General features: G+C 44.8%; 1 protein-coding gene across 1 annotated transcript in view; it reads right to left on the bottom strand.

The window, feature by feature from the left end:
• Positions 1–26,329, bottom strand: part of LOC120026029 (ras-related protein Rab-27B-like) — a 52,611-nt gene extending 26,282 nt beyond the window's left edge. The window contains exon 1 of the mRNA XM_038970807.1: positions 26,095–26,329. The gene's annotated coding sequence lies outside the window, so the exon portion shown is untranslated. The remainder of the gene's footprint in view (positions 1–26,094) is intronic.
• Between the last annotated feature and the right edge of the window lie 207 nt (positions 26,330–26,536).

Below are 26,536 nucleotides of genomic sequence, written 5' to 3'. Positions count from 1 at the left end.
GGTTGAGACCCAGGGCCTTAAGCTTAATGATGAGCTTGGAGGGTATTATGCTGCAGCGTTCCTACATATGTATTCCTCTTGTCCAGATGAGATAGGGCATGTGTTTGTCTGTTTTGCATGTTTTTAAGGAGACACAATTAGATTTCCATTAGTCATGTCTCTCAGAACCTTCTCATGACGTTGTTGATGTTTGTGGTTCCACGTGAGCTACTAAACTAGACCAGAGAGTAATTTGTTAACAGGAGATGAGATGACTGCCTACATTAGTGTGCCATTATTCTTGTTCTGATCAAATCACGTTTTGTCTGATCTAGACCAGAGATCTGTATTGTATGATTGATCACGTTAGATTTTATTGGATCAAATAAAGTTGTGTTTGTTATTATGACGTTGGGGCCGTTTCGTTCCGGTCGGTTTCTTTACTGACCCCAGGCCAGTTCCCCGTTGTCTGTTTGACAAACCTTTACTGACCCCAGGCCAGTTCCCCGTTGTCTGTTTGACAAACCTTTACTGACCCCAGGCCAGTTCCCCGTTGTCTGTTTGACAAACCTTTACTGACCCCAGGCCAGTTCCCCGTTGTCTGTTTGACAAACCTTTACTGACCCCAGGCCAGTTCCCCGTTGTCTGTTTGACAAACCTTTACTGACCCCAGGCCAGTTCCCCGTTGTCTGTTTGACAAACCTTTACTGACCCCAGGCCAGTTCCCCGTTGTCTGTTTGACAAACCTTTACTGACCCCAGGCCAGTTCCCCGTTGTCTGTTTGACAAACCTTTACTGACCCCAGGCCAGTTCCCCGTTGTCTGTTTTGACAAACCTTTACTAGTACCTTTAAAGTATCTATAGAACACCATCCCAACCGTGAAGCACGGGGGTGGCAGCATCATGTTGTGGGGGTGCTTTGCTGCAGGAGGGACTGGTGCACTTCACAAAATAGATGGCATCATGAGGCTGGAAAATGATGTGGATATATTGAAAAATAGATGGCATTATGAGGGAGGAAAATTACGTGGATATATTGAAGCAACATCTCAAGACATCAGTCAGGATGTTAAAGCTTGGTCGCAAATGGGACTTCCGAATGGAAAATGACCCCAAGCATACTTCCAAAGATGTGGCAAAATGGCTTAGGGACAACAAAATCAAGGTATTGGAGTGGCCATCACAAAGCCCTGACCTCAATCCCATAGAAAATTTGTGGGCAGAACTGAAAAAGCGTGTGCGAGCAAGGAGGCCTACAAACCTGACTCAGTTACACCAGCTCTGTCAGGAGGAATTGGCCAAAATTCATCCAAATTATTGTGGAAAGCTTGTGGAAGGCTACCGAAATGTTTGACCCAAGTTAAACAATTTAAAGGCAATGCTACCAAATACTAATTGAATGTATGTAAACTTCTGACCCACTGGGAATGTGATGAAAGAAATAAAAGCTGAAATAAATCATTCTCTCTACTATTATTCTGACATTTCACATTCTTAAAATAAAGTGGTAATCCTAGCTGACCTAAAACAGGGAATTTTTACTAGGATTAAATGTCAGCAATTGTGAAAAACTGAGTTGAAATGTATTTGGCTAAGGTGTATGTAAACTTCCGACTTCAACTGTATATATATATATATTATGCTATGGGTCAGAGGTTAGATGTTAGACTGTGGCCTTCTGGGAAAGAGCCTGGGAGCGCCAGCCACTGGGTGGGTAGAGAGGGCGTATCGGGGGAAACCGCGTGTGTGTTTTATGTACTATGCTATCCGATTGGGGTGGCACATGATATCATCCCCATCAGTTGCTCCTCTGGTTGGATGGGAGAGCAGACACTTCTACTGACTGTACTGTGTTTAACCACCCCCCCACCCCCAGATACCACGGTATCATTATCAATTCACTCTACATAGACAGTTCATTGTGAGGAAAGGAACAGAGTCCATGTAAATGGCCAGAGTTCTGTAGATTAGTCAACTTGAATCTCAGAAGGTTCCACATACATCATGTGTTAATTACAAGTTGCTTTGGATGACACTGTCAAATTACCATATTATTAGTGGTAAAACAAAGTTATCAGATCCCAAATGGCCTTTAGGTCCCCAAAGAGGGGGCCCCTTGGTTTAGCTTTAGTGGCTCAGTCATGTCCCTGTTCCTGTTGTGCGTCTAGTCTGTATGTTTGCCTCACTGACCCCGTGGATTATATTTAGACAAGAAGATCATGAGACTCCAATTCACTCCGTAGAGAGAGAAAGAGTGAGACGAGAGAGAGAGAAAGAGAAAGAGAGAGAGACGAGAGAGAGAAAGAGAGAGAGAAAGAGAGAGACGAGAGAGAGAGAGAGAAAGAGAGAGACGAGAGAGAGAGAGAAAGAGAGAGAGAGACAGAGAGAGACGAGAGAGAGAGAGAGAAAGAGAGAGAGAGAGACAGAGAGAGACGAGAGAGAAAGAGAGAGACGAGAGAGAGAGAGAGAAAGAGAGAGAGAGAGAGAGACAGAGAGAGACGAGAGAGAAAGAGAGAGAGAGAGAGAGAGACAGAGAAAGAGAGAGAGAGAGAGAGAGCTGGAGGGCAACAGCACGGTACCACCTTATTTCCCAGCTGTCCAAGCAGTTCTTTTAAAAACACATTTAGGAAAAGTTGCTGAGACGGGGGAGGGGAGGGGGGATGACTTTCACCACAGCAGAGTAATTAGAATCTTAAAATCACATAACGGTTCAAAAACATCTCTGGCAGTTCTATGTTGTTGTTAAACCAGCCCCCTGAGCCCCCTCGTCCCCAGGAGGATGAGAAGTATACCCGTCTATGGAGCCATTGTCAGAGGAATCAGGACGTCCTGAGGATGTGATCAGCGGACCTCACTGTCCCTCAGGGGACCCCCGTGCGTAGTCAGTAGCAGTAGGAGTCCGGCGATTGCACTGAGCCTTCCTTCTGTACAAACACATCTACGGTCTCACTTGATGTACACCAAAATAACCCAATGAGTCTGTGCGATTACGATCACCAATCGATTGTCTAGGCTTACGATTAGGTTTAAAGGTTCATTACTGAACATCTACAAACCCTCTATTTGTGAATATCGACATGAAGTAATACCATTTTCTATTTGAGTAGTTTCTGTATAGATGGGATCAAACCATTATGTTCCAACAGGAGATGCAATACGAGTCTGTCATGTGAAATGAGGTAGTCCCTGTTGGATTTGAGAATGAGGAAATTGGTTTACTATGTCCATTTCCCTTTCCATTCGTGGGGCCTTTTCTTGTGAATAAGCTAGTGAAGAGAGCTGTTAAGAAGAGGAATATGAATCAACAAGATACTTGAGGACCCCACTGAACAACAATGGTGCAGTCAGACAGGGTCTGCGTTACAAAATGGCACCCTATTCCTCATTGGTCTCTGGCCAAAGGTAGGGCACTATATAGGTCTCTGGCAAAAGGTAGTGCACTATAGATCTCTGGCCAAAGGTAGTGCACTATATAGGTCTCTGGCCAAAGGTAGGGCACTATATAGATCTCTGGCCAAAGGTAGGGCACTATATAGATCTCTGGCCAAAGGTAGGGCACTATATAGGTCTCTGGCCAAAGGTAGGGCACTATATAGGTCTCTGGCCAAAGGTAGGGCAGTATATAGGTCTCTGGCCAAAGGTAGGGCACTATATAGGTCTCTGGCCAAAGGTAGGGCACTATATAGGTCTCTGGCCAAAGGTAGGGCACTATATAGGTCTCCGGCCAAAGGTAGGGCACTATATAGGTCACTATATAGGTCTCTGGCCAAAGGTAGGGCACTATATAGCTCTCTGGCCAAAGGTAGGGCACTATATAGGTCTCTGGCCAAAGGTAGGGCACTATATAGGTCTCCGGCCAAAGGTAGGGCACTATATAGGTCACTATATAGGTCTCCGGCCAAAGGTAGGGCACTATATAGGTCTCTGGCCAAAGGTAGGGCACTATATAGGTCTCCGGCCAAAGGTAGGGCACTATATAGGTCACTATATAGGTCTCCGGCCAAAGGTAGGGCACTATATAGGTCACTATATAGGTCTCCGGCCAAAGGTAGGGCACTATATAGGTCACTATTTAGGTCTCCGGCCAAAGGTAGGGCACTATATAGGTCACTATTTAGGTCTCCGGCCAAAGGTAGGGCACTATATAGGTCTCCGGCCAAACGTAGGGCACTATATAGGTCTCCGGCCAAAGGTAGGGCACTATATAGATCTCTGGCCAAAGGTAGGGCACTATATAGGTCTCTGGCCAAAGGTAGGGCACTATATAGGTCTCTGGCCAAAGGTAGGGCACTATATAGGTCTCTGGCCAAAGGTAGGGCACTATATAGGTCTCCGGCCAAAGGTAGGGCACTATATAGGTCACTATATAGGTCTCCGGCCAAAGGTAGGGCACTATATAGGTCTCTGGCCAAAGGTAGGGCACTATATAGGTCTCTGGCCAAAGGTAGGGCACTATATAGGTCTCCGGCCAAAGGTAGGGCACTATATAGGTCACTATATAGGTCTCCGGCCAAAGGTAGGGCACTATATAGGTCTCTGGCCAAAGGTAGGGCACTATATAGGTCTCCGGCCAAAGGTAGGGCACTATATAGGTCACTATATAGGTCTCCGGCCAAAGGTAGGGCACTATATAGGTCACTATATAGGTCTCCGGCCAAAGGTAGGGCACTATATAGGTCACTATTTAGGTCTCCGGCCAAAGGTAGGGCACTATATAGGTCTCCGGCCAAACGTAGGGCACTATATAGGTCTCCGGCCAAAGGTAGGGCACTATATAGGTCTCTGGCCAAAGGTAGGGCACTATATAGGTCTCTGGCCAAAGGTAGTGCACTATATAGGTCTCTGGCCAAAGGTAGTGCACTATATAGGTCTCTGGCCAAAGGTAGGGCACTATATAGGTCTCTGGCCAAAGGTAGGGCACTATATAGGTCTCTGGCCAAAGGTAGGGCACTATATAGGTCTCTGGCCAAAGGTAGTGCACTATATAGGTCTCTGGCCAAAGGTAGGGCACTATATAGGTCTCTGGCCAAAGGTAGGGCACTATATAGGTCTCCGGCCAACGGTAGGGCACTATATAGGTCTCCGGCCAAAGGTAGGGCACTATATAGGTCTCCGGCCAAAGGTAGGGCACTATATAGGTCTCCGGCCAACGGTAGGGCACTATATAGGTCTCTGCACTATATAGGTCTCTGGCAAAGGTAGGGCACTATATAGGTCTCTGCACTATATAGGTCTCTGGCCAAAGGTAGGGCACTATATAGGTCTCCGGCCAAAGGTAGGGCACTATATAGGTCTCTGGCCAAAGGTAGTGCACTATATAGGTCTCCGGCCAAAGGTAGTGCACTATATAGGTCTCCGGCCAAAGGTAGTGCACTATATAGGTCTCCGGCCAAAGGTAGGGCACTATATAGGGAAAATGGAGCCATTTGGGACGCAGCCAGTGTGATTCAGGCAGAAGGTTTGAGACAGCAGTGAAGAAGGCAGGGTGCTGGTTTGAAGTGTCTCCAGATGCATCCCATTACATTTCTCCACCTCCAGCCGTTGGCTACAGAACAGAACTCTACATCTGGAAATGTGTGCAACAGTGATTAGATGAGAGAAGTATTGGCCTATGGAGGCTGGCTCCTATTGTTTTACTAGCAGACAATTTATTACTACAAACAGTAGCTATAGTACACAGTGGTACAATTAAATTCTGAAACACATTAAACTTTAACGCGCCATGGAGAGGGGTGGGTATGAATGGATGTCTCGTTCAATTTTGTAATGGAAATACACAAGACAGCTCTTGTAAAATAGATTTTACATTTCCTTGTTAGATAAGGCAACGTCAACACAAATTATGCAATTTGTAATTGTTTTTAATAACCTGCCCAGGGACTGCGGCTGAAGATTAGCCGGCTGGCTAAAACCGGCACTTTTACTGAAACGTTGATTAATGTGCACTGTCCCTTTAAAAAATAAACATAAACTCAAACTCAATCCTGTAAAATAGGAAGCACGCTTTTCAAATAAAAGACATTCTGAACACTGTCTGATCTTGATAAGCTACTAAACATAATAAACACTGCTGCCAGTCTGAACAAACTAGTTCTGGCTTTTAATAGCAGGTAGCCTAGTAGTTAGATTGTTGGACAAGTAACTGAAAGGTTTGCTGGATCGAATCCCCGAGCTGACAAGATAAAAATCTGTTGTTCTGCCCCTTGAACAAGGCATTTAACCCACTGTTCCCCCTGTAGGCCGTCATTGTAAATAAGAATTTGTTTTTAACTGACTTGCCTAGTTAAATAAAAGGTTAAATAAATAAATAAAATAAACAAAGCCCTTACTACTGCCTCCATAGAGAGATCTATGGCAAACACCAGTTCCTCTACTGCCTCCATAGAGAGCTCTATGGCTAACACCAGTCCCTCTACTGCCTCCATAGAGAGATCTATGGCTAACACCAGTCCCTCTACTGCCTCCATAGAGAGCTCTATGGCTAACACCAGTCCCTCTACTGCCTCCATAGAGAGCTCTATGGCTAACACCAGTCCCTCTACTGCCTCCATAGAGAGATCTATGGCTAACACCAGTCCCTCTACTGCCTCCATAGAGAGATCTATGGCTAACACCAGTCCCTCTACTGCCTCCATAGAGAGATCTATGGCTATCTACCAACACCAGTCCCTCTACTGCCTCCATAGAGAGATCTATGGCTATCTACCAACACCAGTCCCTCTACTGCCTCCATAGAGAGATCTATGGCTAACACCAGTCCATCTACTGCCTCCATAGAGAGATCTATAGCTATCTACCAACACCAGTCCCTCTACTGCCTCCATAGAGAGATCTATGGCTATCTACCAACACCAGTCCCTCTACTGCCTCCATAGAGAGATCTATAGCTATCTACCAACACCAGTCCCTCTACTGCCTCCATAGAGAGATCTATAGCTATCTACCAACACCAGTCCCTCTACTGCCTCCATAGAGAGATCTATAGCTATCTACCAACACCAGTCCCTCTACTGCCTCCATAGAGAGATCTATAGCTATCTACCAACACAAGTCCCTCTACTGCCTCCATAGAGAGATCTATAGCTATCTACCAACACCAGTCCCTCTACTGCCTCCATAGAGAGATCTATGGCTAACACCAGTCCCTCTACTGCCTCCATAGAGAGATCTATGGCTAACACCAGTCCCTCTACTGCCTCCATAGAGAGATCTATGGCTAACACCAGTCCCTCTACTGCCTCCATAGAGAGATCTATGGCTAACACCAGTCCCTCTACTGCCTCCATAGAGAGATCTATGGCTATCTACCAACACCAGTCCCTCTACTGCCTCCATAGAGAGATCTATGGCTATCTACCAACACCAGTCCCTCTACTGCCTCCATAGAGAGATCTATAGCTATCTACCAACACCAGTCCCTCTACTGCCTCCATAGAGAGATCTATGGCTATCTACCAACACCAGTCCCTCTACTGCCTCCATAGAGAGATCTATGGCTAACACCAGTCCCTCTACTGCCTCCATAGAGAGATCTATGGCTAACACCAGTCCCTCTACTGCCTCCATAGAGAGATCTATGGCTATTTACCAACACCAGTCCCTCTACTGAACTGCTTCTGAATAGTGAATTGCTGAAATCAGTGGATTTTTCCTAGACCTCGATCATGCATCTGTAACAGAAACAGAGTCCTTATCCTACACACCAACATCTGACTTGCAGCCACAGTTAAAATTTGATTTGATTTACCACGATCAGGAAATGGTTCATCCTGTTGAAAAGGAAGCAGTAGACAGCAAGTTATTTCTCATTGATGTTTCTGATGTCTTATCAAATCAACAATGTATTGGTCACGTACACATGATTAGCAGATGTTATTGTGAATGTAGAGAAATGCTTGTATCTTCAGATGTCAGTGATTCAAAAGAAGTGTTAAAACGGAGACATTAAAAGAACAAACAACAAAATAGGTTATTATCGTTCCATCGACTGAGAATGAAACATTAAAATTGTCAACAATATTGTTCGTGAATAATGATGAGTGAGAAAGTTAGACGCACAAATATCATACCCTCAAGACATGCTAACCTCTCACCATTACAATAACAGGGAGGGGTTAGCATTTTATATCATATCCCCAAGACATGCTAACCTCTCACCATTACAATAACAGGGGAGGTTAGGATTTTATATCATACCCCCAAGACATGCTAACCTCTCACCATTACAATAACAGGGGAGGTTAGCATTTCATATCATACCCCCAAGACATGCTAACCTCTCACCATTACAATAACAGGGGAGGTTAGCATTTTATATCATACCCCCAAGACATAATAACCTCTCACCATTACAATAACAGGGGAGGTTAGCATTTTATATCATACCCCCAAGACATGCTAACCTCTCACCATTACAATAACAGGGGAGATTAGCATTTTATATCATACCCTCAAGACATGCTAACCTCTCACCATTACAATAACAGGAGAGGTTAGCATTTTATATCATACCCCCAAGACATGCTAACCTCTCACCATTACAATAACAGGGGTGGTTAGCATTTTATATCATACCCCCTAGACATGCTAACCTCTCACCATTACAATAACAGGGGAGGTTAGGATTTTATATCATACCCCCAAGACATGCTAACCTCTCACCATTACAATAACAGGGGAGGTTAGCATTTCATATCATACCCCCAAGACATGCTAACCTCTCACCATTACAATAACAGGGGAGGTTAGCATTTTATATCATACCCCCAAGACATAATAACCTCTCACCATTACAATAACAGGGGAGGTTAGCATTTTATATCATACCCCCAAGACATGCTAACCTCTCACCATTACAATAACAGGGGAGATTAGCATTTTATATCATACCCTCAAGACATGCTAACCTCTCACCATTACAATAACAGGGGAGGTTAGGATTTTATATCATACCCCCAAGACATGCTAACCTCTCACCATTACAATAACAGGGGAGGTTAGCATTTTATATCATACCCCCAAGACATGCTAACCTCTCACCATTACAATAACAGGGGAGATTAGCATTTTATATCATACCCTCAAGACATGCTAACCTCTCACCATTACAATAACAGGGGAGGTTAGCATTTTATATCATACCCCTAAGACATGCTAACCTCTCACCATTACAATAACAGGGGAGGTTAGCATTTTATATCATACCCCCAAGACATGCTAACCTCTCACCACTACAATAACAGGGGAGGTTAGCATTTTATATCATACCCCCAAGAAATGCTAACCTCTCACCACTACAATAACAGGGGAGGTTAGCATTTTATATCATACCCCCAAGACATGCTAACCTCTCACCATTACAATAACATGGGAGATTAGCATTTTATATCATACCCTCAAGACATGCTAACCTCTCACCATTACAATAACAGGGGAGGTTAGCATTTTATATCATACCCCTAAGACATGCTAACCTCTCACCATTACAATAACAGGGGAGGTTAGCATTTTATATCATACCCCCAAGACATGCTAACCTCTCACCACTACAATAACAGGGGAGGTTAGCATTTTATATCATACCCCCAAGAAATGCTAACCTCTCACCACTACAATAACAGGGGAGGTTAGCATTTTATATCATACCCCCAAGACATGCTAACCTCTCACCACTACAATAACAGGGGAGGTTAGCATTTTATATCATACCCCCAAGAAATGCTAACCTCTCACCACTACAATAACAGGGGAGGTTAGCATTTTATATCATACCCCCAAGAAATGCTAACCTCTCACCACTACAATAACAGGGGAGGTTAGCATTTTATATCATACCCCCAAGACATGCTAACCTCTCACCATAACATTTTTTTTTATTTCACCTTTATTTAACCAGGTAGGCTAGTTGAGAACAAGTTCTCATTTACAACTGCGACCTGACCAAGATAAAGCAAAGCAGTGCGACACATACAACAGCACAGAGTTACACATGGGGTAAACAAACGTACAGTCAATAACACAATAGAAAAATCTATATACAGTGTGTGCAAATGTAGTAAGATTAGGGAGGTAAGGCAATAAATAGGCCATAGTGGCGAAATAATTACAATTTAGCAATTAACACTGGAGTGATAGATGTGCAGAAGATGAATGTGCAAGTAGAGATACTGGGGTGCAAAGGAGCAAAAAAAATAATAACAATATGGGGATGAGGTAGTTGGGTGGGCTATTTACAGATGGGCTGTGTACAGGTGCAATGGTCGGTAAGCTGCTCTGACAGCTGATGCTTAAAGTTAGTGAGGGAGATATAAGTCCCCAGCTTCAGTGATTTTTGCAATTCGTTCCAGTCATTGGCAGCAGAGAACTGGAAGGAAAAGCGACCAAAGGAGGAGTTGGCTTTGGGGGTGACCAGTGAAATATACCTGCTGGAGCGCGTGCTACGGGTGCTGCTATGGTGACCAGTGAGCTGAGATAAGGCGGGACCTAGCAAAGACTTATAGATAACCTGAGCCAGTGGGTTTGGCGACGAATATGAAGCGAGGGCCAGCCAACGAGAGCATACAGGTCGCAGTGGTGGTTAGGAAATGGGGCTTTGGTGACAAAACGGATGGCACTGAGACTACATCCAATTTGCAGAATAGAGTGTTGGAGGCTATTTTGTAAATGACATCGCCGAAGTCAAGGATCGGTAGGACAGTCAGTTTTACGAGGGTATGTTTGGCAGCATGAGTGAAGGATGCTTTGTTACGAAATAGGAAGCCGATTCTAGATTTAATTTTGGATTGGAGATGCTTAATGTGAGTCTGGAAGGAGAGTTTACAGTCTAACCAGACACCTAGGTATTTGTTGTTGTCCACATATTCTAAGTCAGAACCGTCCAGAGTAGTGATGCAAGACGGGTGGGCAGGTGCGGGCAGCGATCGGTTGAAAAGCATGCATTTAGTTTTACTTGCATTTAAGAGCAGTTGGAGGCCACGGAAGGCGAGTTGTATGGCATTGAAGCTCGTCTGGAGGTTTGTTAACACAGTGTCCAAAGAAGGGCAGAATGGTGTTGTCTGCATGGAGGTGGATCAGAGACTCACCAGCAGCAAGTGCGACATCATTGATATATACAGAGAAGAGAGTCGGCCCGAGAATTGAACCCTGTGGCACCCCCATAGAGATTGCCAGAGTTCCGGACAACAGGCCCTCCGATTGGACACACTGAACTCTATCAGAGAAGTAGTTGGTGAACCAGGCGAGGCAGTCATTTGAGAAACCAAGGCTGTTGAGTCTGCCGATAAGAATGCGGTGATTGACAGAGTCGAAAGCCTTGGCCAAGTCGATGAAGACAGCTGCACAGTAATGTCTTTTATCGATGGCGGTAATGATATTGTTTAGGACTTTGAGCGTGGCTGAGGTGCACCCATGACCCGCTCGGAAATCAGATTGCATAGCGGAGAAGGTACGGTGGGATTCGAAATGGTCGGTGATCTGTTTGTTAATTTGGCTTTCGAAGACTTTAGAAAGGCAGGGTAGGATAGATATAGGTCTGTAACAGTTTGGGTCTAGAGTGTCTCCCCCTTTGAAGAGGGGGATGACTGCGGCAGCTTTCCATTCTTTAGGGATCTCAGACGATATGAAAGAGAGGTTGAACAGGCTTGTAATAGGGGTTGCAACAATTGCGGTGGATAATTTTAGAAAGAGAGGGTCCAGATTGTCTAACCCAGCTGATTTGTAGGGGTCCAGATTTTGCAGCTCTTTCAGAACATCAACTATATGGATTTGGGTGAAGGAGAAATGGGGGAGGCTTGGGCAAGTTGCTGTGGGGGGTGCAGAGCTGTTGCCCGGGGTAGTGGTAGACAGGTGGAAAGCATGGCCAGCGGTAGAAAAATGCTTATTGAAATTCTCGATTATCATAGATTTATCGGTGGTGACAGTGTTTCCTAGCCTCAGGATGTAGATTTCTGTTTGAAAAAGCTAGCCTTAGCTTTCCTAACTGCCTGTGTATATTGGTTCCTAACTTCCCTGAAAAGTTGCATATCACGGAGGCTATTCGATGCTAATGCAGTACGCCACAGGATGTTTTGTGCTGGTCAAGGGCAGTCAGGTCTGGAGTGAACCAAGGGCTATATCTGTTCTTAGTTCTACATGTTTTGAAAGGGGCATGCTTATTTAAGATGGTAAAGAAATTACTTTTAAAGAAAAACCAGGCATCCTCTACTGATGGAATGAGGTCAATATCCTTCCAGGATACCTGGGCCAGGTTAATTAGAAAGGCCTGCTCGCTGAAGTGTTTTAGGGAGCATTTGACAGTCATGAAGGGTGGTCATTTGACCGCAGACCCATTACGGACACAGGCAATGAAGCAGTGATCGCTGAGATCCTGGTTGAAGACAGCAGAGGTGTGTTTAGAGGGCAGGTTGGTCAGGATGATATCTATGAGGGTGCCCATGTTTACGAATTTAGGGTTGTACCTAGCAGGTTTCTTGATAAATTGTGTGAGATTGAAGGCATCTATCTTATATTGTAGGGCAGCCGGGGTGTTAAGCATGGCTCAGTTTAGGTCACCTAACAGTACAAACTCTGAAGATAAATAGGGGGGCAATTCATTCACATATGGTGTCCAGGGCACAGCTGGGGGCTGAGGGGGGTCTATAAACAAGCCACAACGGTGAGAGACTTATTTCTGGAAAGGTGGATTTTTAAAAGTAGAGGCTCGAACTGTTTGGGCACAGACCTGGATAGTAGGACATAACTCTGCAGTCTATCTCTGCAGTAGATTGCAACTCCACCCCCTTTGGCAGTTCTATCTTGGCGGAAAATGTCGTAGTTGGGGATGGAAATTTCAGAATTTTTGGTGGCCTTCCTAAGCCAGGATTCAGACACGGCTAGGACATCAGGGTTGGCAGAGTGTGCTAAAGCAGTGAATAAAACAAACTTAGGGATGAGGCTTCTGATGTTAACATGCATGAAACCAAGGCTTTTACGGTAACAGATGTCGTCAAATGATAGCGTCTGGGGAATAGGAGTGGAACTGGGCGCTACAGGGCCTGGGTTAACCCCTACATCACCAGAGGAACAGAGGAGGAGTAGGTTAAGGGTACGGCTAAAGGCTATAAGAACTGGCCGTCTAGTGTGTTGAGGACAGAATAAAAGGAGCAGATTTCTGGGCGTGGTAGAATAGATTCAGGGCATAATGTACAGACAATGGTATGGTAGGATGTGAGTACAGTGGAGGTAAACCTAGGCATTGAGTGACGATGAGAGGGTTCGTCTCTGGAGGCACCAATTAAGCCAGGTAAGGTCTCCGCATGTGTGTGGGGTGGGACAAAAGAGCTATCTAAGGCATTCTGAGTGGGACTGAGGGCTCTACAGTGAAATAAAACAATAAGAACTAGCCAAGACAGCAGTAGACAAGGCATATTGACATTAGAGAGAGGCATAAAGCAATCACAGATGTTGATCAGGAGAGCCAAGACAACGGGTAAATGGCGAAGAATGGGCAGAGAGGGTCAGTTAGATACATACAGGACCTGAGATCGAGGCTGGGGCCGACAGGTAAACGAAATGAGGTACCGTGTTATTGAAACAGTCCAGGGGGCATCAGCTGTGTAGCCTAGTGATCATAGGGTCAAAAGAACAGCAATAGGTGAGTCATGGTGCCGTTCGGTAGTCACTACTACGCTAGGCAAGCAGGGGACACAGCGTTCAGAAAAGCTAGCGGGCCGGTGCTAGTAGATGGTTCTTCGGCGACATCGTAACAGAATAGCTTGTTGAGACCACATCGGGCGCTCACGTCGGCAGTCCAGTCGTGATGGATCGGCGGGGCTCCATGTCGACAATAAAGGGTCCAGGCCAATTGGCAAAGGTGTTGTAGCCCTAGAATTAGCTGGTATATGGGCCTAGCTCGAGGCAAGCTGGTGCTTGCTTCGGGACAGAGGCGTTAGCTAACAGTAGCCACTCGTTTGCAGCTAGCTAGCTGCGATGATCTGGTGTAATGATCCAGAGCGGCAGGAATCCGGTGATGTGGTAGAGAGAAGCAGTCCGATATGCTCTGGGTTGATATCTCGCTGTGCAGACTGGCTGGTGTTGTCCGAGCTAAGGCTGGCTGGTGACCGAGAAGAAAGGTGAAGATCGCTAGCCGTGGCTAACAAAGACTACTAGCTAGTTAGCTGGCTAGATCCTGATGGAAGTTCCTGTTATAAGGGAAAAAAATAGCAGATCCGTACCACATTGGGTGAGGCGGGTTGCAGGAAAGTATATTTAGTTCGTAGATAGAAAGTGAGATTAAGATATATCCGAAAAAGACTATTTACACGGGATAAGACACTGGATAAGACAAAGACAGATACACACGTCCTACTGCTACGCCATCTTGTAATCCCAGACAGGGGAGGTTAGAATTTTATATCATACCCCCAAGACATGCTAACCTCTCACCATTACAATAACAGAGGAGGTTAGCATTTTTGGTGGGGTATGGTATTTATGCCTCTGTAATTTTCTCACGATTCATTCAGGACTATCCGTAACCATGGTAGCATCCACATGAATGTAGAAGTGTTTAGAAACATATTCTATTCTTATTTACAATTAAAAAAAGGACTCCAAAATCTCTCTATCTCTCTCTCTTTCTCTCTTTCTATCTCTCTCTCTCTCTCTCTCTTTCTATCTCTCTCTCTTTCTATCTCTCTCTCTTTCTATCTCTCTCTCTTTCTCTCTCTCTCTCTTTCTCTCTCTCTCTCTTTCTCTCTCTCTCTCTATATCTCTCTCTCTTTCTCTCTTTCTCTCTCTCTCTTTCTCTCTCTCTCTCTCTCTCTTTCTCTCTTTCTCTCTTTCTCTCTCTCTTTCTCTCTCTCTCTCTCTCTCTCTCTTTCTCTCTCTCTCTCTCTCTCTCTCTCTTTCTCTCTCTCTATCTATCTGACCATTCAGCCTCTATACAGAAGCCTTAAACCGGTAAGCTAAATAGGAGACATCCATCCTCCTGGTTGGACTGAGCTGTCATGAATTCTAGGAAGTGAGTTCTCTATTAGGGAAGAGGTTATCTACGGGGAAGGTCTCTACGGGGAAGGTCTCTACGGGGAAGGTCTCTACGGGGAAGGTCTCTACGGGGAAGGTCTCCACGGGGAAGGTCTCTACGGGGAAGGTCTCTACGGGGAAGGTCTCTACGGGGAAGGTCTCCACAGGGAAGGTCTCTAGGGGGAAGGTCTCTAGGGGGAAGGTCTCTAGGGGGAAGGTCTCTACAGGGAAGCGTGCATACCCAAACAGTCACCTGAGGCTCAGACTAACAGCATAATGATCTCTCATCTGTCTGCATTATCTCAAGCCTGTGTTTGTGTGCACGTGCGTGGATGTGGGTGTGCGTGTGTGTGCATTTGCGTGAGTGTGATCGTATCTGACGAGTTGACATTATTCTGCATTTTTTTTCCAGAACAGAAGTGTAATGATTATTGGATCGCTACATCTGAGGCACTGAAGGCTGGAGAGATTGGTGGTTACGGCTTCGAGCTGATTTCTGCAGTGAGGCAGGCTGTTGGTCTACAGGAGCTATTGATTGCTGTGGCTGGCTGTAGCCTCCGGGAGGACAGGTCTGGGAAGTGTCTGTGTGTTTGTGCGTATGGCACATTCCCACTGCTGATTGCTTTAGAATTTCAGGAGAGCCGTTTCTCTCATCACTGCGACAGTCAATACTGCTATCTGGACCCTGATTATACATACTAAAACAGACATGTGTCACCCCACATGCTCAATGCCAATAAACATTTGTCCAGATTCTCTAAAAAAAAAAAAATGCTTTCATTGATCAACAAGAGAAATCTTCAAGTTGTCAAGTCTACTGTAGGAGTCGACCTAACCTAGGGTCAGTCAATTACCCCAAGAAAGAGAGGTGAATTGTTCCAGGGAAACAATAATAACTTGTAGCGTACCTGACATGACAACAGGTTGATAGAAGGACAAACAGAAAGGTCTCTTTTCAAAAAGCCCCCCAAAACAGGGATCAGGTGGCCTTTCAAAGGGATTAGACCACTTTCAGCAGCTCAGACTCAGCGTGGAAGGTTTGTGAGTGAGTCCCTGCATGTGTTCTATCTGATGTGTAAACCCCTCTCCATCTCCCTGCTATCCCTGAGCCCCATGGAGTAGAAGGCAGGAGGGTGAACTAATACCTGTAGCAGCAGCAGCAGCTCCAGTCAGACAAAAAGGTTAGCAGTGCTGGAGGTCAACCTGGGAGATCGATCTAACACAGAGGGAGAGACGCCGGGACCATGGTGGACCAAGGTGGACCAGGGCGGACCAGGGTCGATCAAGGTGGACCAGGGTGGACCAGGGTCGATCAAGGGGGACCAGGGTCGATCAAGGTGGACCAGGGTCGATCAAGGTGGACCAGGGCGGACCAGGGTCGATCAAGGTGGACCAGGGTCGATCAAGGTGGACCAGGGCGGACCAGGGTCGATCAAGGTGGACCAGGGCGGACCAGGGTCAATCAAGGTGGACCAGGGCGGACCAGGGTCAATCAAGGTGGACCAGGTCGGACCAGGGTCAATCAAGGTGGACCAGGGCGGACCAGGGTCAATCAAGGTGGACCAGAGCGGACCAGGGTGGACCAGAGCGGACCAGGGTGGACCAGGGCGGACCAGGGTCGATCAAGGTGGACCAGGGCGGACGTTAGTACAGTGGTGAAAATAAGGAAGTATGTTCCGGCATCCCAAAAGAATAAATATAGTGTGGGTAAATATAGTGTGGGTAATATAGTGTGGGTAAATATAGTGTGGGTATATATAGTGTGGGTAATATAGTGTGGGTAAATATAGTGTGGGTAAATATAGTGTGGGTAAATATAGTGTGGGTATGCCGTATCGGTAGCATAGTAGGCTACTACACCACTATCAATCATTACCTCATGTCAGGGGCCTGATACATTAGCGAATGTACTTGAAAACGGGCGGTATAGACTACGCTCCAAAATGCGACGTGGTTCAACGAGAACACTGAAAATATGTGTAACAGTTTAACTTTACGGCGTCCCCTCGCCCCGACCCGGGCGCGAACCAGGGACCCTCTGCACACATCAACAACAGTCACCCACGAAGCATCGTTACCCATCGCTCCACAAAAGCCGCGGCCCTTGCAGAGCAAGGGGAAACCCTACTTCAGGTCTCAGAGCAAGTGACGTAACCGATTGAAACGCTATTAGCGCGTACCCGCTAACTAGCTAGCCATTTCACATCCGTTACATATGCCAACTCAGATATGAGTGGCTGACATCTAATGTCATTAGGCCTACTTTTTTTGGTGTTTGGTGTAAAAGACGTCTCTCCATTCACCACTGTTTTGGAGGCTGGAAATATGTTGAGAGTGGACTAACGTGTGTGGGTTAACCAAGTAAATGGGCCCTTTGACAATCAGACGAAAACATCACGACTGGTTGTGTTTATGCCACAATAAAAAAAGGTAATACATTTTAAAAGTGAAATTACTCATCTTTACGACTAGGCCCACAGATATCCCACTGAATTAATCAGGGGTTCTATGTAATTATATCCTACTGAATTAATCAGGGGTTCTATGTAATTCTATCCTACTGAATTAACAGGGGTTCTATGTAATTCTATGATTAGGCCCATTACATTTTTCAGGAGGTCCCATACCGGGAAGAAAATACATCTACTTCCACCTCTGGGTGTTTGTGTGTGTGTGTGTGTGTGTGTGTGTGTGTGTGTGTGTGTGTGTGTGTGTGTGTGTGTGTGTGTGTGTGTGTGTGTGTGTGTGTGTGTATTATCCGAGGTTCCCTGCTATCCCTTGACCCCATGGGGTTTCCCCTCACAGGGCAGGGGGTGGGCTGCCATCAGGGCAGGGGGTGAACTAACATCTGTTGCAGCAGCAGCTCCAGTCAGACAGAAAGGTTAGCGGTGCAGGAAGTCAACCTGGGAGATCGACCTAACACAAAGCCCAATATAAAACGCATATCCTGAGAGAGAAAGGCTGGTAAAAGGGACACGGAGATACAGAGAACAGGGTAAATAGCCTATACTCACACAGTCCTCTGATAACTAGGAGAAGCAACTGCCTGTCCCCCCTCCCTCACCTGGTACTGACAGTAACTGCCTGTCCCCCCTCCCTCACCTGGTACTGACAGCAACTGCCTGTCCACCCTCACTCACCTGGTACTGACAGTAACTGCCTGTCCCCCCTCACTCACCTGGTACTGACAGTAACTGCCTGTCCACCCTCACTCACCTGGTACTGACAGCAACTGCCTGTCCACCCTCACTCACCTGGTACTGACAGTAACTGCCTGTCCCCCCTCACTCACCTGGTACTGACAGTAACTGCCTGTCCCCCCTCCCTCACCTGGTACTGACAGTAACTGCCTGTCCCCCCTCCCTCACCTGGTACTGACAGTAACTGCCTGTCCCCCCTCCCTCACCTGTTACTGACAGTAACTGCCTGTCCCCCCTCCCTCACCTGTTACTGACAGTAACTGCCTGTCCCCCCTCCCTCACCTGTTACTGACAGTAACTGCCTGTCCCCCCTCACTCACCTGGTACTGACAGTAACTGCCTGTCCCCCCTCCCTCACCTGGTACTGACAGTAACTGCCTGTCCCCCCTCCCTCACCTGGTACTGACAGTAACTGCCTGTCCCCCCTCCCTCACCTGGTACTGACAGTAACTGCCTGTCCCCCCTCCCTCACCTGGTACTGACAGTAACTGCCTGTCCCCCCTCCCTCACCTGGTACTGACAGTAACTGCCTGTCCCCCCTCCCTCACCTGGTACTGACAGTAACTGCCTGTCCCCCCTCCCTCACCTGGTACTGACAGTAACTGCCTGTCCACCCTCACTCACCTGGTACTGACAGTAACTGCCAAATCACAAGGTGAGGGATTGAAAACAGGACTGTCAATAATTTTGACCCATACCTTTGTGAAAAAAAATCTCTTAAATCTGAGCAACTGTATTGTTTTCCACATTTTTTCTCAGCAAAAAAATTAACTTTCCTTTTTTCAGGACCCTGTCTTTCAAAGGTAATTTGTAAAAATCCAAATAACTTCACAGATCTTCATTGTGAAGGGTTTAAACACTGTTTCCCATGCTTGTTCAATGAACCATAAACAATTAATGAACATGCACCCGTGGAACAGTCGTTTAGACACTAACAGCTTACAGACGGTAGGCAATTAAGGTCTCAGTTATGAAAACTTAGGACACTAAAGAGGCCTTTCTACTGACTCCAAAAGAAAGATGCCCAGGGTCCCTGCTCATCTGCGTGAACGGCATGAGGACTGCAGATGTGGCCAGGGCAATAAATTGCTATGTCCGTACTGTGAGATGCCTAAGACGGCGCTACAGGGAGACAGGACGGACAGCTGATCGTCCTCGCAGTGGCAGACAACGTGTAACAACACCTGCACAGGATTGGTACATCCGAACATCACACCTGCGGGACAGGTACAGGATGGCGACAACAACTGCCCGAGTTACACCAGGAACGCACAATCCCTCCATCAGTGCTCAGACTGTCCGCAATAGGCTGAGAGAGGCTGGACAGAGGGCTTGTAGGCCTGTTGTAAGGCAGGTCCTCACCAGACATCACCGGCAACAACGTCGCCTATGGGCACAAACCCACCATCGCTGTACCAGACAGGACTGGCAAAAAGTGCTCTTCACTGACGAGTCACGGTTTTGTCTCACAAGACCTGTTGGATCGGAGGGTGAGGGATAGGGCCATTCTCCCCAGAAATGTCCGGGAACTTGCAGGTGCCTTGGTGGAAGAGTGGGGTAACATCTCACAGCAAGAACGGGCAAATCTGGTGCAGTCCATAAGGAGGAGATCCACTGCAGTACTTAATGCAGCTGGTGGCCACACCAGATACTGACTGTTACTTTTGATTTTGACCACACCTTTGTTCAAGGACACATTATTCCATTTATGTTAGTCACATGTCTGTGGAACTTGCTCAGTTTGTCTCTCAGTTGTTGAATCTTATGTTCATACAAATATTTACACATGTTAAGTTTGCTGAAAATAAACCCAGTTGACAGTGAGAGGACGTATCTTTTTTTGCTGAATTATATATATATATTAGCACCCCCACAACATGATGCTGCCACCCCTGTGCTTCACGGTTGGGATGGTGTTCTTCAGCTTGCAAGTCTCCCCCTTTTTCCTCCTAACATAACGATGGTCATTATGGCCAAACAGTTATATTTTTGTTTCATCCGACCAGAGGACATTTCTCCAAAAAGTACGATCTTTGTCCCCATGTGCAGTTGCAAACCATAGTCTGGCTTTTTTAATGGCGGTTTTGGAGCAATGGCTTCTTCCTTGCTAAGGGGCCTTTCTGGTTATGTCGATATAGGACTCAATTTACTGTGGATATAGATACTTCTGTACCTGTTTCCTCCAGTATCTTTACAAGGTCATTTGCTGTTGTTCTGGGATTGATTTGCACTTTTCGCACCAAAGTATGTTCATCTCTAGGAGACAGAACGCATCTCCTTCCTGAGCGGTATGACGGTTGCGTGGTCCCATGGTGTTTATACTTGCGTACTATTGTTTGTACAGATGAACATGTTACCTTCAGGCATTTGGAAATTGTTCCTAAGGATGAACCAGACTTGTGGAGGTCTACAATTTTGTTTCTGAGGTATTGGCTGATTTCTTTTGATTTTCCCATGATGTCAAGCAAAGAGGCACTGAGTTTGAAGGTAGGCCTTGAAATACATCCACAGATACACCTCGAATTGACTCAAATGATGTCAATTAGACTATCAGAAGCTTCTAAAGCCATGACATTTTCTGGAATTTTACAAGCTGTTTAAAGGCACAGTCAACTTAGTGTACGTAAACTTCTGACCCACTGGAATTGTGATACAGTGAATTATAAGTGAAATAATCTGTCTGTAAACAATTGTTAGAAAAATGACTTGTGTCATGCACAAAGTAGATGTCCTAACTGACTTGCCAAAACTATAGTTTGTTAACAAGACATTTGTGGAATGGTTGAAAAACGAGTTTTAATGACTCCAACCTAAGTTTATGTAAACTTCTGACTTCAACTGTATTTATGTACAGTGCTTTCGGAAAGTATTCAGACACCTTGACTTTTTCCAAATGTTTTAGGTTACAGCCTTATTCTAACATTTATTAAATCGTTTTCCGCCCTCCTCGATCAATCAACCTACACACATAATGTACATAATTTTCGCAAAGCGAAAAAAAAATTTAGAAATATTTGCAAATGTATAAAAAATAAAAAACATAATTTACATAAGTATTCAGACCCTTTGCTATGAAACTCAAAATTGAGCTCAGGTGCATTCTGTTTCCATTGATCATCCTTGAGATGTTTCATTATTTGGAAAGGCACACACCTGTCTATATAAGGCCCCACAGTTGACTGCATGTCAGAACAAAAACCAAGCCACGAGGTCAAAGGAATTGTCCATCCGCTCTGAGACAGGATTGTGTCGAGGCACAGATCTGCGGAACGGTACCAAAACATTTCTGCAGCACTGAAGGTCTCCAAGAACACAGTGGTCTCCATCATTCTTAAATGGAAGATGTTTGGAACCACCAAGACTCTTCCTAGAGCTGGCCGCCCGGCCAAACTGAGCAATCGGGGGAGAAGGGCCTTGTTCAGCGAGGTGACCAAGAACCCGATTGTCACTCTGACAGAGCTCCAGAGTTCCTCTGTGGAGATGGGAGAACCTTCCAGAAGGACAACCATCTCTGCAGCACTCCACCAATCAGGCCTTTATGGTAGTGGCCAGACGGAAGCCACTCCTCAGTAAAAGGCACATGACAGCCCACTTTGAGTTTGTCAAAAGGCACCTAAAGACTCTCAGACCATCAGAAACAAGATTCTCTGGTCTGATGAAACCAAGATTGAACTCTTTGGCCTGAATGCCAAGCATCACGTCTGGAGGAAATCTGTCACCATCCCTACGGTGAAGCATGGTGGTGGCAGCATTATGCTGTGGGGATGTTTTTCAGCGGCAGGGACTGGGAGACTAGTCAGGATTGAGGGAAAGCTAAACGGAGCAAAGTACAGAGAGATCCTTGACGAAAACCTGCTCCAGAGCGCTCAGGACCTCAGACTGGGGCGAAGGTTCACCTTCCAACAGGACAACGATCCTAAGCACACAGCCAAGACAACTATGGAGTGGCTGAGCGACAAGTCTCTGAATGTCCTTGAGTGGCCCAGCCAGAGCCCGGACTTGAACCCGATCGAACATCTTTGGAGAGACCTGAAAATAGCTGTGCAGCGACGCCCCATCCAACCTGACAGAGCTTGAGAGGATCTGCAGAGAAGAATGGGAGGAACTCCCCAAATACAGGTGTGCCAGGCTTGTAGCGTCATACCCAAGAAGACTCGTGGCTGTTATCGCTGCCAAAGGTGCTTCAACAAAGTACTGAGTAAAGGGTCTGAATACTTATGTAATTATTATTATTTATGAATTTGCAAAAAATTCTAAAAAACAGTTATTGCTTTGTCACTATGGGGTAGATGGGTAATAAAACATTTTAAAAAATATATACATTTTCAATTAAGGCTGAAACACAACAAAATGTGGAAAAAGTAAAGGGGTATGAATACTTTCTGATCTAATCTATAATATAGACCATTATAGGTTAACTCATCTAATCTATTATATGTGAACTCATCTAATCTATAATATAGACCATTATAGGTTAACTCATCTAATCTATAATATAGACCACTACAGGTGAACTCATCTAATCTATTATATAGACCACTACAGGTGAACTCATCTAATCTATAATATAGACCATTATAGGTGAACTCATCTAATCTATAATATAGACCATTATAGGTGAACTCATCTAATCTATTATATAGACCACTACAGGTGAACTCATCTAATCTATTATATAGACCACTACAGGTGAACTCATCTAATCTATAATATAGACCATTATAGGTGAACTCATCTAATCTATTATATAGACCATTATAGGTGAACTCATCTAATCTATAATATAGACCATTATAGGTGAACTCATCTAATCTATTATATAGACCACTACAGGTGAACTCATCTAATCTATAATATAGACCATTATAGGTTAACTCATCTAATCTATTATATAGACCATTATAGGTGAACTCATCTAATCTATAATATAGACCATTATAGGTTAACTCATCTAATCTATAATATAGACCACTACAGGTGAACTCATCTAATCTATTATATAGACCACTACAGGTGAACTCATCTAATCTATAATATAGACCATTATAGGTGAACTCATCTAATCTATTATATAGACCACTACAGGTGAACTCATCTAATCTATAATATAGACCATTATAGGTGAACTCATCTAATCTATTATATAGACCACTACAGGTGAACTCATCTAATCTATAATATAGACCATTATAGGTGAACTCATCTAATCTATAATATAGACCATTATAGGTGAACTCATCTAATCTATTATATAGACCACTACAGGTGAACTCATCTAATCTATAATATAGACCATTATAGGTGAACTCATCTAATCTATTATATAGACCACTACAGGTGAACTCATCTAATCTATAATATAGACCACTATAGGTTAACTCATCTAATCTCTCTAATCTACCATTATAGGTGAACTCATCTAATCTATTATATAGACCACTACAGGTGAACTCATCTAATCTATTATATAGACCATTATAGGTGAACTCATCTAATCTATAATATAGACCATTATAGGTGAACTCATCTAATCTATTATATAGACCACTACAGATGAACTCATCTAATCTATAATATAGACCATTATAGGTGAACTCATCTAATCTATTATATAGACCACTACAGGTGAACTCATCTAATCTATAATATAGACCATTATAGGTGAACTCATCTAATCTATTATATAGACCACTACAGGTGAACTCATCTAATCTATAATATAGACCACTATAGGTTAACTCATCTAATCTCTCTAATCTACCATTATAGGTGAACTGATCTAATCTATAAAATAGGCTCCTGAGTGGTGCAGCGGTCTAAGGCACTGCATCTCATAAGGGGTCTGAGGATCTCACTGCATCTCATAAGGGGTCTGAGGATCTCACTGCATCTCATAAGGGGTCTGAGGATCTCACTGTATCTCATAAGGGGTCTGAGGATCTCACAAGGGGTCTGAGGATCTCACTGCATCTCAGTGCAAGAAGCATCCCTGTAGTCCCTGGTTTGATTCCAGGTTGCATCACGGCCGGCCGTGATTGGGAGTCCCATAGGACGGCGCACAATTGGCCCAGCGTCGTCCAGGTTTGGCCAGGGTGTAGGCCGTCATTGTAAATAAGAATTTGTTCTTAACTGACTTCCAAAGTTAAATAAATAAATAGGTGAATTAATTGAATCTATGATATAGACCATTTATAGGTGAAGTGATTTAATCTATAATACACGCAGAAACAGCCTTAGTTTGTACACGCACGTCCCTGACACCATGCCAGCAGAGTACTGAGAAGCGTACGGTACATTTGTGGATATTTAATTCCGATACAGTAATGTTACGTCAATACAACAATGCTGAAAAGGGTTGATAACTAAACAAGTACATCCGCCCATAATTAACTTGTTAAATCAACATGCAGCAACAACTGCAGGGGTGTGTTTGTCAAACAGCAGAGGAACAAGCTTCACCAACAGATGAACACACAACACACACACACACACACACACACACACACACACACACACACACACACACACACACACACACACACACACACACACACAAGCAGTGAAACAACTTTAGCAACAGGGAAAAACAACACTTGTGGCTTAAGGTTCATTATTAGGTTGGGAGTAATTAGATCACTTACAAGTCAATACTATTTAAATTAATTAGAACAAACCGCCTTTTCATAGGTTAGGAATAATTCGATAATTTGCAAGTCAATAACATTTAAATGAATTAGAACAAACCTGCCTTTTCATAGAAACAAGATGAATTCTAAGTCCCAAATGGTGCGCCCTGTTCTACTCACGATTAGTGCTGAACACATTGACAATGAAATAACTAGAACCAGAAGCCCTGGTTAAAAGGAGTGCGCTATGTAGTGAACAGGGTTCCGTTTGGGACTCACTGAGTAAAACACACTGTAGGTCTGTGACATCATGTCATGGGACCCGGGATTGTTTAGCCTAGCTATGTATGCATCCCAAATTCCTATTTAGGGCACTACTTTTGACCAGAGCCCTATGGCTCAGGTTAAACATACTGCTATGTAGGGAATAGGGTGACATTTGTATCAGCAGTTAAAAATCAGTCACAAACAAGTTCTTCTCGGTCTCCTCTTCTCTGAAAGATGAGCCACAAGCTGTCATTAAACCTTTACTGTACACACACAGAACAAAGTTTCTGGAGCCGACAGTAAAATCTGGAGCCACCCAAGCCTGATAACAGCCACTACTTAAACAAAAAAAAAAATTGTATAAATCAAGTTCAGGGACTGGTAATGAAATGGAAACTCAAAACAGTAGCCCTAACTAACAAGTGCTCCACTGAAGAAATAAAAAAGAGAAAACTGAAGGTATTCACTATCCTCACACTGAAAACCTGGAGGATAGCATGAGGGAGGAAGGGAGAGTCTCTGTAGGGACTACAGAAGTACCTACTTTATCACACAGCATTGCGTAGTCCACAGTAAGTCAAACAGTTGTCAACATGTACAGATAGGGTGTGATCACATTCCTGCCTGTGACAGATGATCCGGTCTCAAACCAAAACCACAACGCAACTCTCAACAACTAAACGTCAGAAGCTCTGCTCACAACTCGTTCACTTCACACTAAACTCCCCTCTCTCCTTCACACTAAACTCCCCTCTCTCCTTCACACTAAACTCCCCTCTCTCCTTCACACTAAAGTCCCCTCTCTCCTTCACACTAAAGTCCCCTCTCTCCTTCACACTAAAGTCCCCTCTCTCCTTCACACTAAACTCCCCTCTCTCCTTCACACTAAACTCCCCTCTCTCCTTCCACCATCTATGTCAGCAAGGATACACACTTCTGACTCCAGAACCAACCAACCTCCACCTCTCTCTTCCTCTCCATTCTAGGTCAAGCCAGGGAGTAAAAAACAGAGTCATTCTTACCTTTTTATTTTAGCTCTGTGTCCTTCACTTAAGCCAGTCCTCAACCCCAGTAGCAGCAGTATCTCGTCCAACCCCTCAGCCCTGTGAACCAGCTGACTGACCTAGCGTCCAGCTGTAGCGCCACGCTCTGCAGGCCACACCCCTGGCTGAAGGTCCCTCTCTTACGCTCCGTTTCTCTCTCGGTTTCCGTGTGTGTGAGGAAGGGGTGTGGCTGACGGCCCAGGAGGCGGGGCAAGGCTTACTCTAGAGCAAACACACATGAGCGTGGAAGTACACACACACACAGAGAGAGAGAGAGAGAGAGAGTCTTTTTATTGCTTATATCACTTTTATTTATCTTTTTCACTTACAATGTAAACATATGTTTCCCATGCCAATAAAGCCCCTTGAATTGAAAGAAAGAAAAAGAGACCTAACCTCCTGCTAAATGTATGACCATATT

Source organism: Salvelinus namaycush, chromosome 31, assembly GCF_016432855.1.
Source record: "Salvelinus namaycush isolate Seneca chromosome 31, SaNama_1.0, whole genome shotgun sequence".
In the NCBI taxonomy this organism is placed as follows: domain Eukaryota; kingdom Metazoa; phylum Chordata; class Actinopteri; order Salmoniformes; family Salmonidae; genus Salvelinus; species Salvelinus namaycush.
This window is presented reverse-complemented; position numbering and strand designations above follow the sequence as displayed.